The sequence below is a fragment of the Rhinolophus hipposideros genome, assembly GCF_964194185.1.
Source record: "Rhinolophus hipposideros genome assembly, chromosome: 16".
In the NCBI taxonomy this organism is placed as follows: Eukaryota; Metazoa; Chordata; class Mammalia; order Chiroptera; family Rhinolophidae; genus Rhinolophus; species Rhinolophus hipposideros.
The window spans coordinates 8,310,080-8,323,693 of NC_138062.1; positions in this window are offsets into that span (position 1 = coordinate 8,310,080).

Below are 13,614 nucleotides of genomic sequence, written 5' to 3' on the forward strand. Positions count from 1 at the left end.
TCATAGTCTCTGTGGATCAGTGATTCAGGAGCAGCTCACCTGGTAGAGCTGCCTCAGGGTGTCTCATGAGGTTGCACTCAGATGTTGACTGGGGATGCAGTAACCTGAAGGCTTGACTGGGGCTAGAGGATCCACTTCCAAAATGGCTCCTTCACATGACTCTCAGTAAGAGGTTTCAGTTCCTTATTGGTTCTCAGAAATAGGCCTCAGTTCCTCCCTAACGGGTCTCCCCATAGGGCTTCTTGAGTGTCTTTACAACATGGCAGCTGACTGCCTTTCCCCAGAGGGAGTAATCCCAGAGAAACTGAAGCAAGGAGGAAGCCACAAGCCTTTTAGTCTTTAAAGTGTCACACCATCAATTCCATTATATGTTGTTCATTAAGTAAATCACTAAGGCCAGCCTACTTTTGGAGGGGTGAGGGTGAGGGGAGGAATTAAGCTTTAGCTCTTGAAGGGAGGCATGTAAAATAATTTATATACTTTAACCACTCCAGGGGAGTATTAGGTTTAAGACAGCAACACATAAATCATTATTTAGTGATTTCACCCTTATCTTGACCAAGGGTCAGTAACATATGTTAAGATATCAAAGCAAATAAAGATGGAGCTCTCCCAGAGTTCAACATACCCTTACTCAAAACCACAATAAGATACTACTACACCCAAATTTAGAATGACAAAAAAAAAAATTTAAATGAAATGTTGACAATTCCAATGCTTGAAAGCATGCAGATCAATGGTAACTCTCATATATTGCTGGTGAGAATGCATAATAGTATAGCCACTTATGAAAACAGCCTGACAGTTTCTTATGACGTTTAACATGCATTACAATATGAGCAAGCAAGTGAAATAAAAATTTACCCAAGTGAAATAAAAATTTACGTTCCACATGAAAACTACTATGTGGGTTGTATTCAGGTTCTCCAGAGAAAGAGAACCAATGGAATGTGTGTGTGTGGCGGGGGGGAGAGAGAGAGAGAGAGAATCCACCTATTTTAAATGTTAATCTCATCAAAATCACCCTCATAAAAACATCCAGAATAACGTCTGACCAAATATCTGGGTACTTCATGGCCCAGCCAAGTTAACACCTTAAATTAACAACCATATGAGTACTTTTAACAACTTTATTCATAATCTCCAAAATCTAGAAACACCCAAATCTCCTTCAACTGGTGAATGAACAAACTGTGGTACATCTATTTCATGGAATACCATTTACAAATATAAATGGATTAATTACTGAGATATGTAACAACACAAATGAATTTCAAATGCATATGCTAAGTGAAAGAAGCCAATTCAAAAAACTATATGGTATGTGATTGAATTGATATGACATTTGAAAAAGGCAAAACTAGAAGGACACATAACAAAAAAATGTGAGGAAGAGTTAACTATAATGGGGAACAAGAGAATTCAGGGAGGTAATGGAATGGTTTTGTAGCTTGATTATGGGAGTGCTTACATGACTGTATGTGTTTGTGAGAACTCAGAAATGTGCACTCATTAAACAGAGTGAATTCTACTGTATTAAATTGTACGTAAAATAAATGGAAAAATCTAACCAGCCACTTTATACTTCATATATAAGGAATTGTGTCATATATACTCTAAAACCAACATCCAAAGCTATGGTAAATGGCAGCTATGGACAAATACTAAATATCAATCAAAGGTTATCCATTCTTTCTCTGCATTTCATCCAAATGGCTTCTTCCCAATCATTAATGTGAGAATACTCATCAGTTACATAGAGTCAGCAAACATCCCCAGGTCTCTGCTTAGTTTACACAAAATCCTAGCCTATCACTTCTAATCAGCCCTCAATTAAGGAAGTCAAAAAAGCACTCACCAAAGCAACCAAAGAGTCAGAAACTTCATTCACCATTCAAAGAAAGGGGAAGATTCACCCCCAAAATGACTACTCCTGGCCTCTGCAAATTAACCACAGCTGTTAATGAAAACTAGTCCAACTCCACAGGAAAGCCACAAAACTGGCAATCTAAAAAGAGCAATCTGTCTCCCTGAACAACTTTTAATCATGATCTCTGAAGAACTCAAGGCCAAAGCTAACATACCATCCATCCTCAGCTAAAACCTCATCATGGTCTACATATACCACTCTGGCATCTTCCAGAGGCAGTGGCCATACTTGTCCCTAATAAACCAATAAACCACTAAGCAGCTCACATTTAGAGATAGAATCTAATAATCTAAAACTCAAAAATGCCAAAGGAAAAGGAAAATAATATCCACAAAAATAACTTGAAGTGATTATACATCAGCAAAGAAAAATGGTGTTGCCAGCAATTGGGCTAAAGCCCAAGACAGTGTGGCTGGAAACTTGGATATAGCTGGTGGTGTGAAATAAAGAAAGATGACAGTTCCCTTTGTCATGGCAGCCTTCTCTCGAGCTTCCTCACCAAGATTTTCTAACTGAAGCTTGTCAAATCTCAGGAATTTCCTCCTAAGACTAGATGACTTACCCATATTGGGGTTTCACATCTTGTAGAGTCTCAGTGACCCTCATCATGCTTGTCTCTACTAATATTTCATTGGGGTTTAGCACATATATTTCAAAAATGTGTTTCCAATTGTTGATAAAAGAATTATTTTTTCTAGTAGTCATATCTAAATTGTGACCTACTACCTCTCATTTGAACTGATTCATAAATTGTCTTCATTTTAATCACTTCAAGTTTTCTCTGGCCTGGGACTTTGTGCTACCTAAGTAAAAGAATCTAGTTAATTAAAGTATCATACAGTCATACAGTGTTTATAGAAACCATATCACTGATTTCAAAGCAAATGTACTTCTTACATCAGGATAATAAGATTCCAACCTTTACATACACAGGCATTTTAATACTCTTTAACATGGTTTCAAAAATAGTGTCTCAGAGAAACACACTATGGAAATACCTTCCTCTCAGTATTTTTAATCAACTTTATTGAAGTACAATTTACATACAATAAAACTCACCAACTTTAAAGGTGTGATTTGATGTTTTAACAAGTGTATAGTCATGTAATAGCCAACAAAATCAAGATACATAACATTTTCATCACCCTAAAAACATTCCCTCATGCCTTATTGCAGTCAGATCACAGATTCATTGCCTGGCAATCCCCAATCTTCTTTATGTCACTGTTTTCCCTTTCTGAAATGCCATGTAAATAAAATCACAAATTTCCTAGCCTTTTGTACCTGTCTTCTTTCACATACAAGAATTTTTTCGAGATTTATGTTGACATGTGCACCATTGATATTTTCTATTTTATTGCTGAATTACTACTTAACAATATCCATTGTATAGATATGCCACAATTTATATATCTGTTGACAAGTTGATTGATATTGGGATTATTTCCAGTTTGGAGCTATTATAAATAAAATAGCTATAAACATTCACAAAAGAGTTTTTGTATTGACATATATTTTCATTTCTCTTGGGTAAATATCTAGGAAAGGAATTAGCAAGTCATATAGTAACTTTAGCCATTTTCAACTTAGTCATTCTAGTGAGTGGGTAATGGTATTTAATTTTGGTTTCATATTTCTCTTCTAACTAATTGTGTTGGTCATATTTCCATGGCTTGATTGCCACTGATACAGGTCTTTGGTAAAGTGTCTGTCCAAATATTTGCCCATTTATTTATCCAAGTTTTTTGTCTTCTTGAATTGTAAAAGGTCTTATATACTATATTTCAAGTCCTTTCTTAGACATATGTATTGTGAATATTTTCTCCCAAGTCTATGGGTTGTCTTTTCATTTTCTTAACAGTGTCTTTCAAATAAACAAAGATTTTTACTTTTAATTAACTCCAATTTACCAAAGTTTTCTTTTACGATTCTTGCATTTTCTGTCCTCAAATATATATATATATTTGCCTAACACTAGGTCACAAAACTTTTTTCCTGTATTTTCTTCTAGAAAGTTTATATTTTTAGCTCTTATATTGAGACATATGATCCAGCTTGAAGAATAAAATGTTATACGGTTTGAGGGAAGGGTCACATAAAGGTTTGCTTTTGCAAATACATATCAAATTATTTTAGCGTCATTTGTTATGTCTAAGCCCAGGGCAGGCTGCTCCAAGACCTCACAATGGCATGCTGATTATTTCAAATTAAAATTACCTGAGAAGCAGCAGGAGCAGAAAGAGCTCTTTGAACTCTCCTCTGCCCCCTAAAAGCAGGAAATAAATCTCCATGATAGGAGCCCTCTCCACTCCTCAGAACTGAGAGACAACCTTATCACCAGTTATGAAATCCAGAGTCAAAACAGGGTGTATAAACAAACCTTTACCAGTTTACTACATAAGCATAAAGCTTGCTTAGATTCCCTTCTAATGAACACTTTCTTTGTCCTGTCAATTTCTCAAAAATTGTTTCTTTGTATAATAAGGTTCCTAGTTCGATCATTTCTTTTAGCCTCATTTTGTGACCTGAGCGTCGTACAGTGATTCTCCCATGCACATGCATTAAATTGTTTCTTTCCTCTTGTTAATCTAGTTTTGTGTCAATTTAATTATTTTATAACTAATCCAACCATAAAACTAAAGATGAGTAGCAGGGGGAGTTCTCCCACTTCCCAACAATTGGATGGCACATTTTTTCCCAATTAAATTACTTTGGCTTTTTTGTTGAAAACCAATTGGCCATGTTTATAAGGGTCTATTTTTGGACTCTGTTTTATTTACCCACAGATCTGTCCTTACACTAATAACACAGAATTACTACAGCTTTATAGTAAGCCTTTAAATTAGGTAGTATAAGTCCTCTAACTTTTACCTTCTTTTCCATATTGTTTTGGCTACTAAAGTTCCTTTGCCTTTCCATATCCATTTTAGAATCAGGTTGCCAGATTCTATATAAAAAAACTAATCTTCTAGAATTTTTTTATTGGAATTGCACTGAGTAAGATATCAATTTGAGGATAAATGACACTTTATATATTACCTTCTGATACATGAGCAGAGTATATATTTGATGTTCTTTAATTGGCCTCAGGAATATTTTGCAATTTTTAGTATACAAATACTGCACATATATTTATATACTTATTCCTAATTATTTCATGGTTCTTTGCTATTGTAAATGGTACTGCGTTATTTAATTTCTATTTATAACTGTTCATTGGTAATATAGAAATACAATTGTTGTTTTTTATATTGGCATTTTAACTTGTAACCTTTTTGGGCACATGTATTAGTTCTAAAAGCCATTTTATAAATTTAAAAAAATGGTAGTTTATACCTTTCAAAAAAATTGCCTGTTTCATCTCTAAGTTGTAGAATGCATAGCATACAGTTAGTTCTTCACAATATTACTTTATTATCCATTTAATACATGTAATATTGGTAAAGATGCCTCCTCTTACATTCAGGATAGTGGTAATTTGTGTCTTTTTTTTTTTTACTAATCAACCTAAAGGATTATCAATTTTATGAATATTAACACTTTACAAAAAAAGAAAACAGCATTTGATTTTATTAACATTCCCTAGAGTTTGCTGTATATTTCATTAAGTTTTGCTCTTTTTCAAAATTATCTTACTCCTCGCTTTTCATTTTTCTTTTTTTTTCCAGTTGTGTTTTGTTTTTGTAATACATAAGTTTCGATCATTGATGTGAGGACCTCTCTTTTCTAATATGAGTATTTAAAACTATAAATTTCCCCCAAATTAATGCTATAACTGCTTCCCACAAATTTTGGTAAATTTTAATTCATTTCAAAATATTTTCTAATATAGCATGTCCTTTCTTTCTGGGCTCATGAGTTATTTAGCTCTGTATTATTTGATTGGTAGATATTTGGAGATATTCCAGACATCTTTCTGTTATTCATTTCTAGTTTAATTCTGTTATGGTGAGAGAGTATACATAAAATTTATTGAGACTTCCTTTGTAGCCAGAATATGATCAACCTTTACAAATGTTCTGTGTACATTGAAAAGAATATGTATTCTGTTGTTATTAGATGAGATGTTTTATAATATCAATTAATTCAAGTTGGTTGTTAACATTTTTCAAGTTTTCTATACCCTTACTGATTTTATGTCTACTTGTTCTAAGCATTACTGAGAGAGAATTGTAAACATGTTTGACTATAATTATGGATTTGTCTATTTTCTTTTTTAATCTTTTATTTGTCTATTTTTGCTTCACATATTTTCATGCTCTATTATTAAGTACATAAACATCTATTTTGAATTGTATTGTCCCCCTGATGAGTTAATCCTTTTGTCATTATGGAAGGTTCTATAATATCCCTGGTAATAATCCTTACTCTGAGTCTATTTTAATTTTAATATGGCCATTCCACTGTTTCCATGATATATCTTTTTCCATCATTTTATTTTTAATATACCTGTGCCTTTATATCTAAAGTGAGCTTCCTGTGAAAAGAAAATAGTTGGGTATTACTTTTTTATCCAATCTGATAATATCTGCCCTTTAATTGTAGTTTTTAGACCATTTACATTTAATGTAATTATCAATATAATTGGAGTAAAGTCTGCCATCTTGCTATATATTTTCTGTGTGTCTTGTGTTATCTTTTCAGCTTTTCCTGCTCTATTTTGGACAAAATGAGTATTTTTTAGGATTCCATTTCTTTACTCATGGCTAATTGGCTATACCTCTTTGATTTGTTATTTTCAGTTGTTGCTCTAGGGTTTAACATATACTTCTTTGTATCATAATCCACCTTTAAATATAATTGGGATTATTTAAATAACAAGCTCCATTTAAAGTATAAGAATCTTACAATAATATGCCTTCTATTTCTTCCTATTTTGTTTTTGCTACTGTTGTCACACATTTTACTTCTAAAGAAGTTATAATCCCCATATACACTGTCATCACTTTTGCTTTAAATAATCAATTATCTTTGAAAGAGATTTAAAAATAAGAAAACATATTTTTATACAAACTTACTTTTTAATCCATTTTGGTACTCTCTATTCCTTTATGTACAGGTAAGTTTCCATGTGATGTAATTTGCTTTCTGCCTTTTAAACTTTTCTTAACAGTCCTGAAGTGCAAGGCTACTAAAAAAATTCTCTCAGCCTTTATTTGTCTATAAATTTTTCATTTCACTTCCACATTTGAAGATGTTTTTAACTGGGTAAAGGATTTTAGGTTGATATATTTTTTCTTTTAGCAGAAGCAGCTGTTACTACCTGTTTAAGTAATAACAAACCAAAAAAGTGTGTGTGTATATATATATATATATATATATATATATATATATATATATATGTATATATATATACATATATATACATATATATGTATATACATATATGTGTATATATATACATATATACATATTTATATATACATATATATGTTATATATATATATATATATATTTAGCCAACAATGAAGATAAAATGAAATCCTAAAAAAATTTTATTCAAAATAAACCAGGAAAAGAGAAAAATAAATAAGTGATATGGGATATCCAATTATAAATATGTGAAACTGTTTGGTACTGTCCACAGGGCACTGTAGCTCAGTAAATGATACTGTCCTGGTCTTCATTTTGGGTCATTTCGATTGTTATATATTCAAACTCACTGATCTTTATTCCTAAGGTCAGATATGGAATTTATTTTGTAAATAAATTGAGTAGGAAAGTAATACAGAGAAAGCATTTCTGTAGATAATTAACATACCCAAAATATAAAGCATTTTTATGAAAGAGAAACTCAAGAAAGAGCAAAAGATCAATAAAAAGATATCAAAGAGTGTATTGGGGGTGGCATAGGGAATTGAAAGAAAGAGAAGCATAAATTAGATATTTCAAAGACAAATTTGTAAAATTTAGTAGAGTATGTAAAGATACCAGGAAGAGGCACAAATCAAGATAAAATTGTTTCAAGTTATGGCAACCAGGAAAGTGATGGTATCATTTAGGAGAATTACAGCTTAGGTAAGTAGAACAATGAAATTAATGTTATACTGATTATAGGAGACTATACAAGTGTAAGCATCTAGAAGAAATTGGATATAAATAATGTCAACCCTAGAAACTTTTATATTTACTCACAATTAGCACAGTTGAACAAAAAAAAAATAAAAGATCAATTCTCTATACAAAAAAAAAAATCAGTTACTGAGAAAAGCACAGTAGGCCAAGGTACTAGATCTTTATTGAAAAAAAAATCATTGGTAGAGAAGATAAGGAGAAAGTATAAAAAGCAACAGAAATGCAGGAATAGTTCAAGAGATAAAAGGGAATACAGAGTATCTTAACATCATAAAAGCCAATGGAAGAGTGATTCAGGGATGGTACGAGTTTCAATATTATAAACTTGTGCAGAATTTTAAAGAAAAAACTAAGAACTGAGAAAATGATATTTTCATAATATTCAAAGTGGACAGAGTCAAATTAACAGTAGAAATGTTTAACCATCAAACAGAAAACATTCAGGCTATAATTTACTCAATGGTCTCCGAAGTGCTCCACTGGCAAACAACTGTGAAAGAATAACAATTTCTAACCAGATACAGAGAGCTTCAAGTATAGAGACCTTTAACTACCAGCAGAATATCTAAATTATGAAAAGTGGTTACCAGTAAAGTGCCATAAAAGATATGCTTTAAGTGCTTTGACATTCACATTTCCATAAAACATGTCTACCCTTAAAACATCATCATTTAGTATAATACACAAAACTTCTGACGCTAATCTTAGCTTGGGTTTTCAAAAGGTTACAGACATAAAACCAAAGTTACAATTAAAACAGAACTACGGATAATCTCTAAATTTTAAGATCAAAATAATAGGGTATCCAAAGAGTAGAATTCACATTTGTCCTTTAACCATTTGTAAATGTATTTGTACATTTGTAAATGTATTTCGCATAAATCTAATGCTATAATACTGTTTAGACCTCTTTATTGTCTATTAAATCAAGTATGTTGAGTAATAGGAAGTAAAGTGAATTCTTCTGGTAACTAGTATCCATAATTCCATACCTCAAACTGTTTTCTTGAACTACCTTTTTTTTTACTATTATTGGCAAACCCATACTCCAAGCCTATCTGGATTTTTAAGAATCTGAAAAATTTGTCCCCAAATCATGTGTTCAGATGTATGGGAAATATTCCTTTTAACATTCATGCACAATTATTAATGAGTGTACTGATTTTTTATTTAAAGGCATTTTTTTAGTGATAAACTATTAATGAATGTCACAAAATTTTTAAATTATAGAATTGTTCTCACCAGTGGAATCTGTTGTGTGTTTACACAGCAATAATGACAAAACTCAAACAAAATGACAATAGTTTAGGGGTTACCAGAGGGTAAGGGAGGAGGGGGTTCTAGAAGAGGGTAAACGGGGTCTAATATGTGATGATGGAAAGAGAACTGACTCTGGGTGGTGAACACACAATATGATAAATAGACGATGTATTACAGAATTGTACATCTGAAATCTATGTAATTTTACTACCAATTGTCACTGCAATAAACTTTAATTTAAAAATGATATAATCTTGCATTACATTGATTACAGTTAAACAAAATTCAGACGGCCTTAATATGGTCAATCCAATGAAATAGAAAATCATTTTCAGTTTCTACTTCCTGGTTTCCTGTCTGGCTATTCCTATAACCACCACCATACTTTATATGTTTCGGTACTGTGGATGCCTGATCATGGCACTGTACACCAGAAGCTAAACACTAATGAATGCCAACTATAATTTATATATATAATGTGATGTCTCGGTGCGAGGTCGGAGGGATAGTGGATGGGGGGGTGGGGGGTTCACAGTGTGAGGGATATAAAGGATGAACATCTAAGTATTACCTTGTCTTGTACACCTGAAACTAATAATTTTTTTTTAAAAATTCAGGAAAATTGAAAGAAATCTTGTTAGAAATAATAATAAAAGTTTGAGAGGATTGCTGGGTACAAGATCAGAAAACAATAATTAGTTTTATTTCTAACCATAACAAACAAACGAAACATTTAGTACCAAAATAGCTACTCTGTCAGAACTAGTTTGGTCTGAAAGTAACACAAAACAAAATTGCAGGGAATGAAACTAATCAAAGTTTGTTTTCCTCACATGGCAAGAAACAGATGAGCAGTCACTTGATTCAGCTACTCTACAATATCAGCAATACCTAAGTACTATTTCCATCTATCTGCCTGCCATGTTTTTTACTTACCTTTTGTCATTTCTCATTCACAGAATAGTTGAAGTAGCTCTAAACACCATGTCTTCACACCTGCCTTGAAAGCAGGAAGAACAAGCAAAGCACATCGCCAGTAATATACCTGTCTTTTTCCAGAAAAAAAATAAAATCTTCCTACTAATCACCCCTTAAGATTTTGTGTCACTGGCTAGAACTAGATCATACAGCCACCTCATGCTGCAGAGGAGATTAAGAATTGCAACTAGATTAGCCAGTACATAAAGTCTGTAACATATTCTTCTTAAAAACTCATCAAAAATATATAAGGTACCTAGGAATAAAATTTAATAAAAGACATGCAAGAACTTAATGAAGAAAATAACTTACTCACAGACATAAAAGAAGATTTACACAGAGAGATATACTCAGGAATGAGAAGAATCGATGCTGTAAAGATAGCAATTATCCCATGATTAACCTATGAATCAATAGAGTTCTAATCAAAATCCCAAATTTTGTAGAAATTCAAAATTTTTCATAAATTTTACCAACTTTAGTTGTATCTGATCACCTCTAGAGATGGATGGAGGAGAAAGGGGTAGAAAAATGTCTTTACCTGTATCTATAATATTGTATTTCTTTAAAAAGACAACTACTTTGAACAGGCAGCATAAGTGAGAAACACATTTGTATTGTATTAGGCAATGTAATTTGGAAGTTCTTTGTTAATTGAGCATAACTAGTTTATCTGACTAATATATAAAGACATAAACAATATGTGTGAGTAAACTATGAATTGAAATTAAAATGTAAAAAATAGTATAGCCCAATTTTTATATGAAACAAACATGAACCCATCTATAAAATGAAAAACAAAGTAATCAGCACATTGTACATTAAACTTTACCCAAATAGTACTGTTTTATCAGTTACTCTCATCTGTATTAAAATGAATTTTCTGCTATGCAATGATTGCAACCCTGATAAGCTGTGGATTGGTGGAAAAAAGCAACATGTACTCACCACATGAGGTTAGATTACGTTCATGACTAATAAGCCAGAGACCTAAGATCTTACTGGAATAAAGACGGCCACAGAGAGCAGGACCCAAAGCAGCACAGCAGAGTTCAAAGTTCACCTTCCCTGGGGGTGGGCTGAGGGACATAGCAGCAACAGTATATGCAGTGATTCTGAGACACTGAATGCTAGCTACACCACTGTTTTCACAAGCCAAAGGAACTTCAACTAATATCTCTTACTCCTATTTGTTTCAAAAAAACAAAAACAGAAAAAACAAATCATGGGATCTTTCGGTTTTTGCGTTAAACAGCATGAGCAAGACCACAACCTCATCTGGGAAAGAAATCTGAGTCAGCACTCAGGGGTCCTTGATCACATCTCTGCCTCCAGCTTTCCAGTAAAGCCCAGTTATCCTCAGTCCACCCACTGGCTCTGAAGCTTAAATGGGTGGTTTTGATCTGAATTTAGTCTAAGGATAAAAACAAATCCATTTTTCTCACATTATCCTTGGGAAGTTCTTTAAGCTTTAGGTGATGTAGTTGACTAGTAAACCTGGAAAGAGAAATAAGCTGAGTGTGAAAAGTTCTGTGAAACTCAGTAAGTAAAGCAAAAGCCAAGACTGGTGTAGAGTCAGATGACAAGTCACCTGGAAGAGCCCAGAGAAGCACGCACAAGGAGGAAAGTCCCAGCAGGGGGTGCTGGCCAGGGAACAAAAGAGGGTACGAGATGACTCTGTATGACTGCACCACTTGACACACCCTGTAATATATTTGACCTCGGTAGTAATTGAATCAATGCACATGTTAGCACTAATTAGAGTCCATTCCTCCCCATCTGATACAAGGATGAGAAAAGAATTATACATATCATGGGTGAGGGTGCAGAGGGTGGGCATTCACGTGCTGGGAAGGCATTCATTGGCATAATCAGTCTGGAGTCAATTTCATGCTACGGATTAAACTTTTCAATGCTCATACATTTCCACCTAGAAATTCTACTTATATTAGTTTATCTTAAGGAAATAACACAGCACAGATTCACTGCAGAATGTGTTGTTGTTTTTTTTATAACGCAAAAAAATTGTAGATAGCCTAAACAAGCCAACAGGATGGCATATGAATTAAACCATGAACCATCCATACAGTGCAATTCTTCAAACCATTAAAAATATGTAATAGAAGACTACTGAAGAATGAAAATAAGTCTATGATATTTTGTCAAGTAAAAAGGTAGATTATAAAACAATGTATGTGGTATGATCTCAATTTTTAAAACACACACACATGCATGTACATGCAGACACACACTCATAAAGACTGAATAATATACACTTTTGCAAAAGCCACCTACCTCTGCATCATTGGCATCTCTGCAGTTTTATTTGGGCTTTTCTTTAAAATAGGACATACTAAGGTTCCCAAAGAACATGCTAGAAAAGTTCTACGTTGCTTGTTCTTGCTTTGCTGAGTGAAGTACTCCAACTGAGGGAAAGAGTCGCAATACTTAGGGCAATAGAGGGACTCCATGGGGGAGGTTAGGGGTGTAGCTTGTGGAGAAAGAAAGGGGGATAGGACAGATAGCAAGAGAAACAATGGAGAGAGAAGAAAGATGATTAGAGTATTTTAAGAAATTTTGCATTGTGGTATGCGATTGAACTGCTGCTCTTCTGTCATCTCATGAGAATTTCAGTAAATGCTACAAGCACTTGACAATACTTTTAGAGTTGGCTTTGTGGCAGGGCTTGAGGAAAATGTTGCTTATTGGATTTGTTGATTTGTTTTGATGGAAGTTTTTGGCAATGCAACAAAATGCTGAGCCTGGCCTCTGGGGGAATATTTTTATTTCATATAGGAGAAGACCAGGCCAGGCCCACATGGCAAGGCAAAGCTCTGGGCACCAATTCAAAGAGAAAAGGGAACAGATGGGATATAAATACCGCTAAGCAAAATACTCATCTTATCCAAACCACGGTGGATCAGGCAGTGAGAGCTCACACAAAAGGTGATAGAGAGCAGAAACCCAAACAGGAAAGGCCGTTGGCACTGGTGATAGCCAATAACAGATGCCCGAAACTAAGTCACAGGGAGACTTAGGTTCAAGGTAAGAAAGTCAACTCACTAATGCATAAGGTAAGAACTTTCAGACCAGAGAGCTACAGGACCTACTAAGGAGCCCAGCCTTTGGAGGGTACAGAATACACCACAGGAGCCAAATATTTTATTATAGGATGAAATTTTTAAAAGAAAACCAAATCATTTGGACACCAGGGTGCCAAAAACAAAGGACAATATTTATTCAAACCTTAGCCATTGAGCTATTTTTGGAGCTTTATTAAGCTCCTCTGATGTATACAAGAATTGTACCTAGAATGTAAACGAGTGCTAAGCCTAAAACTAAAGGGAGGTAGAGTACTAGCAGATTAAGAA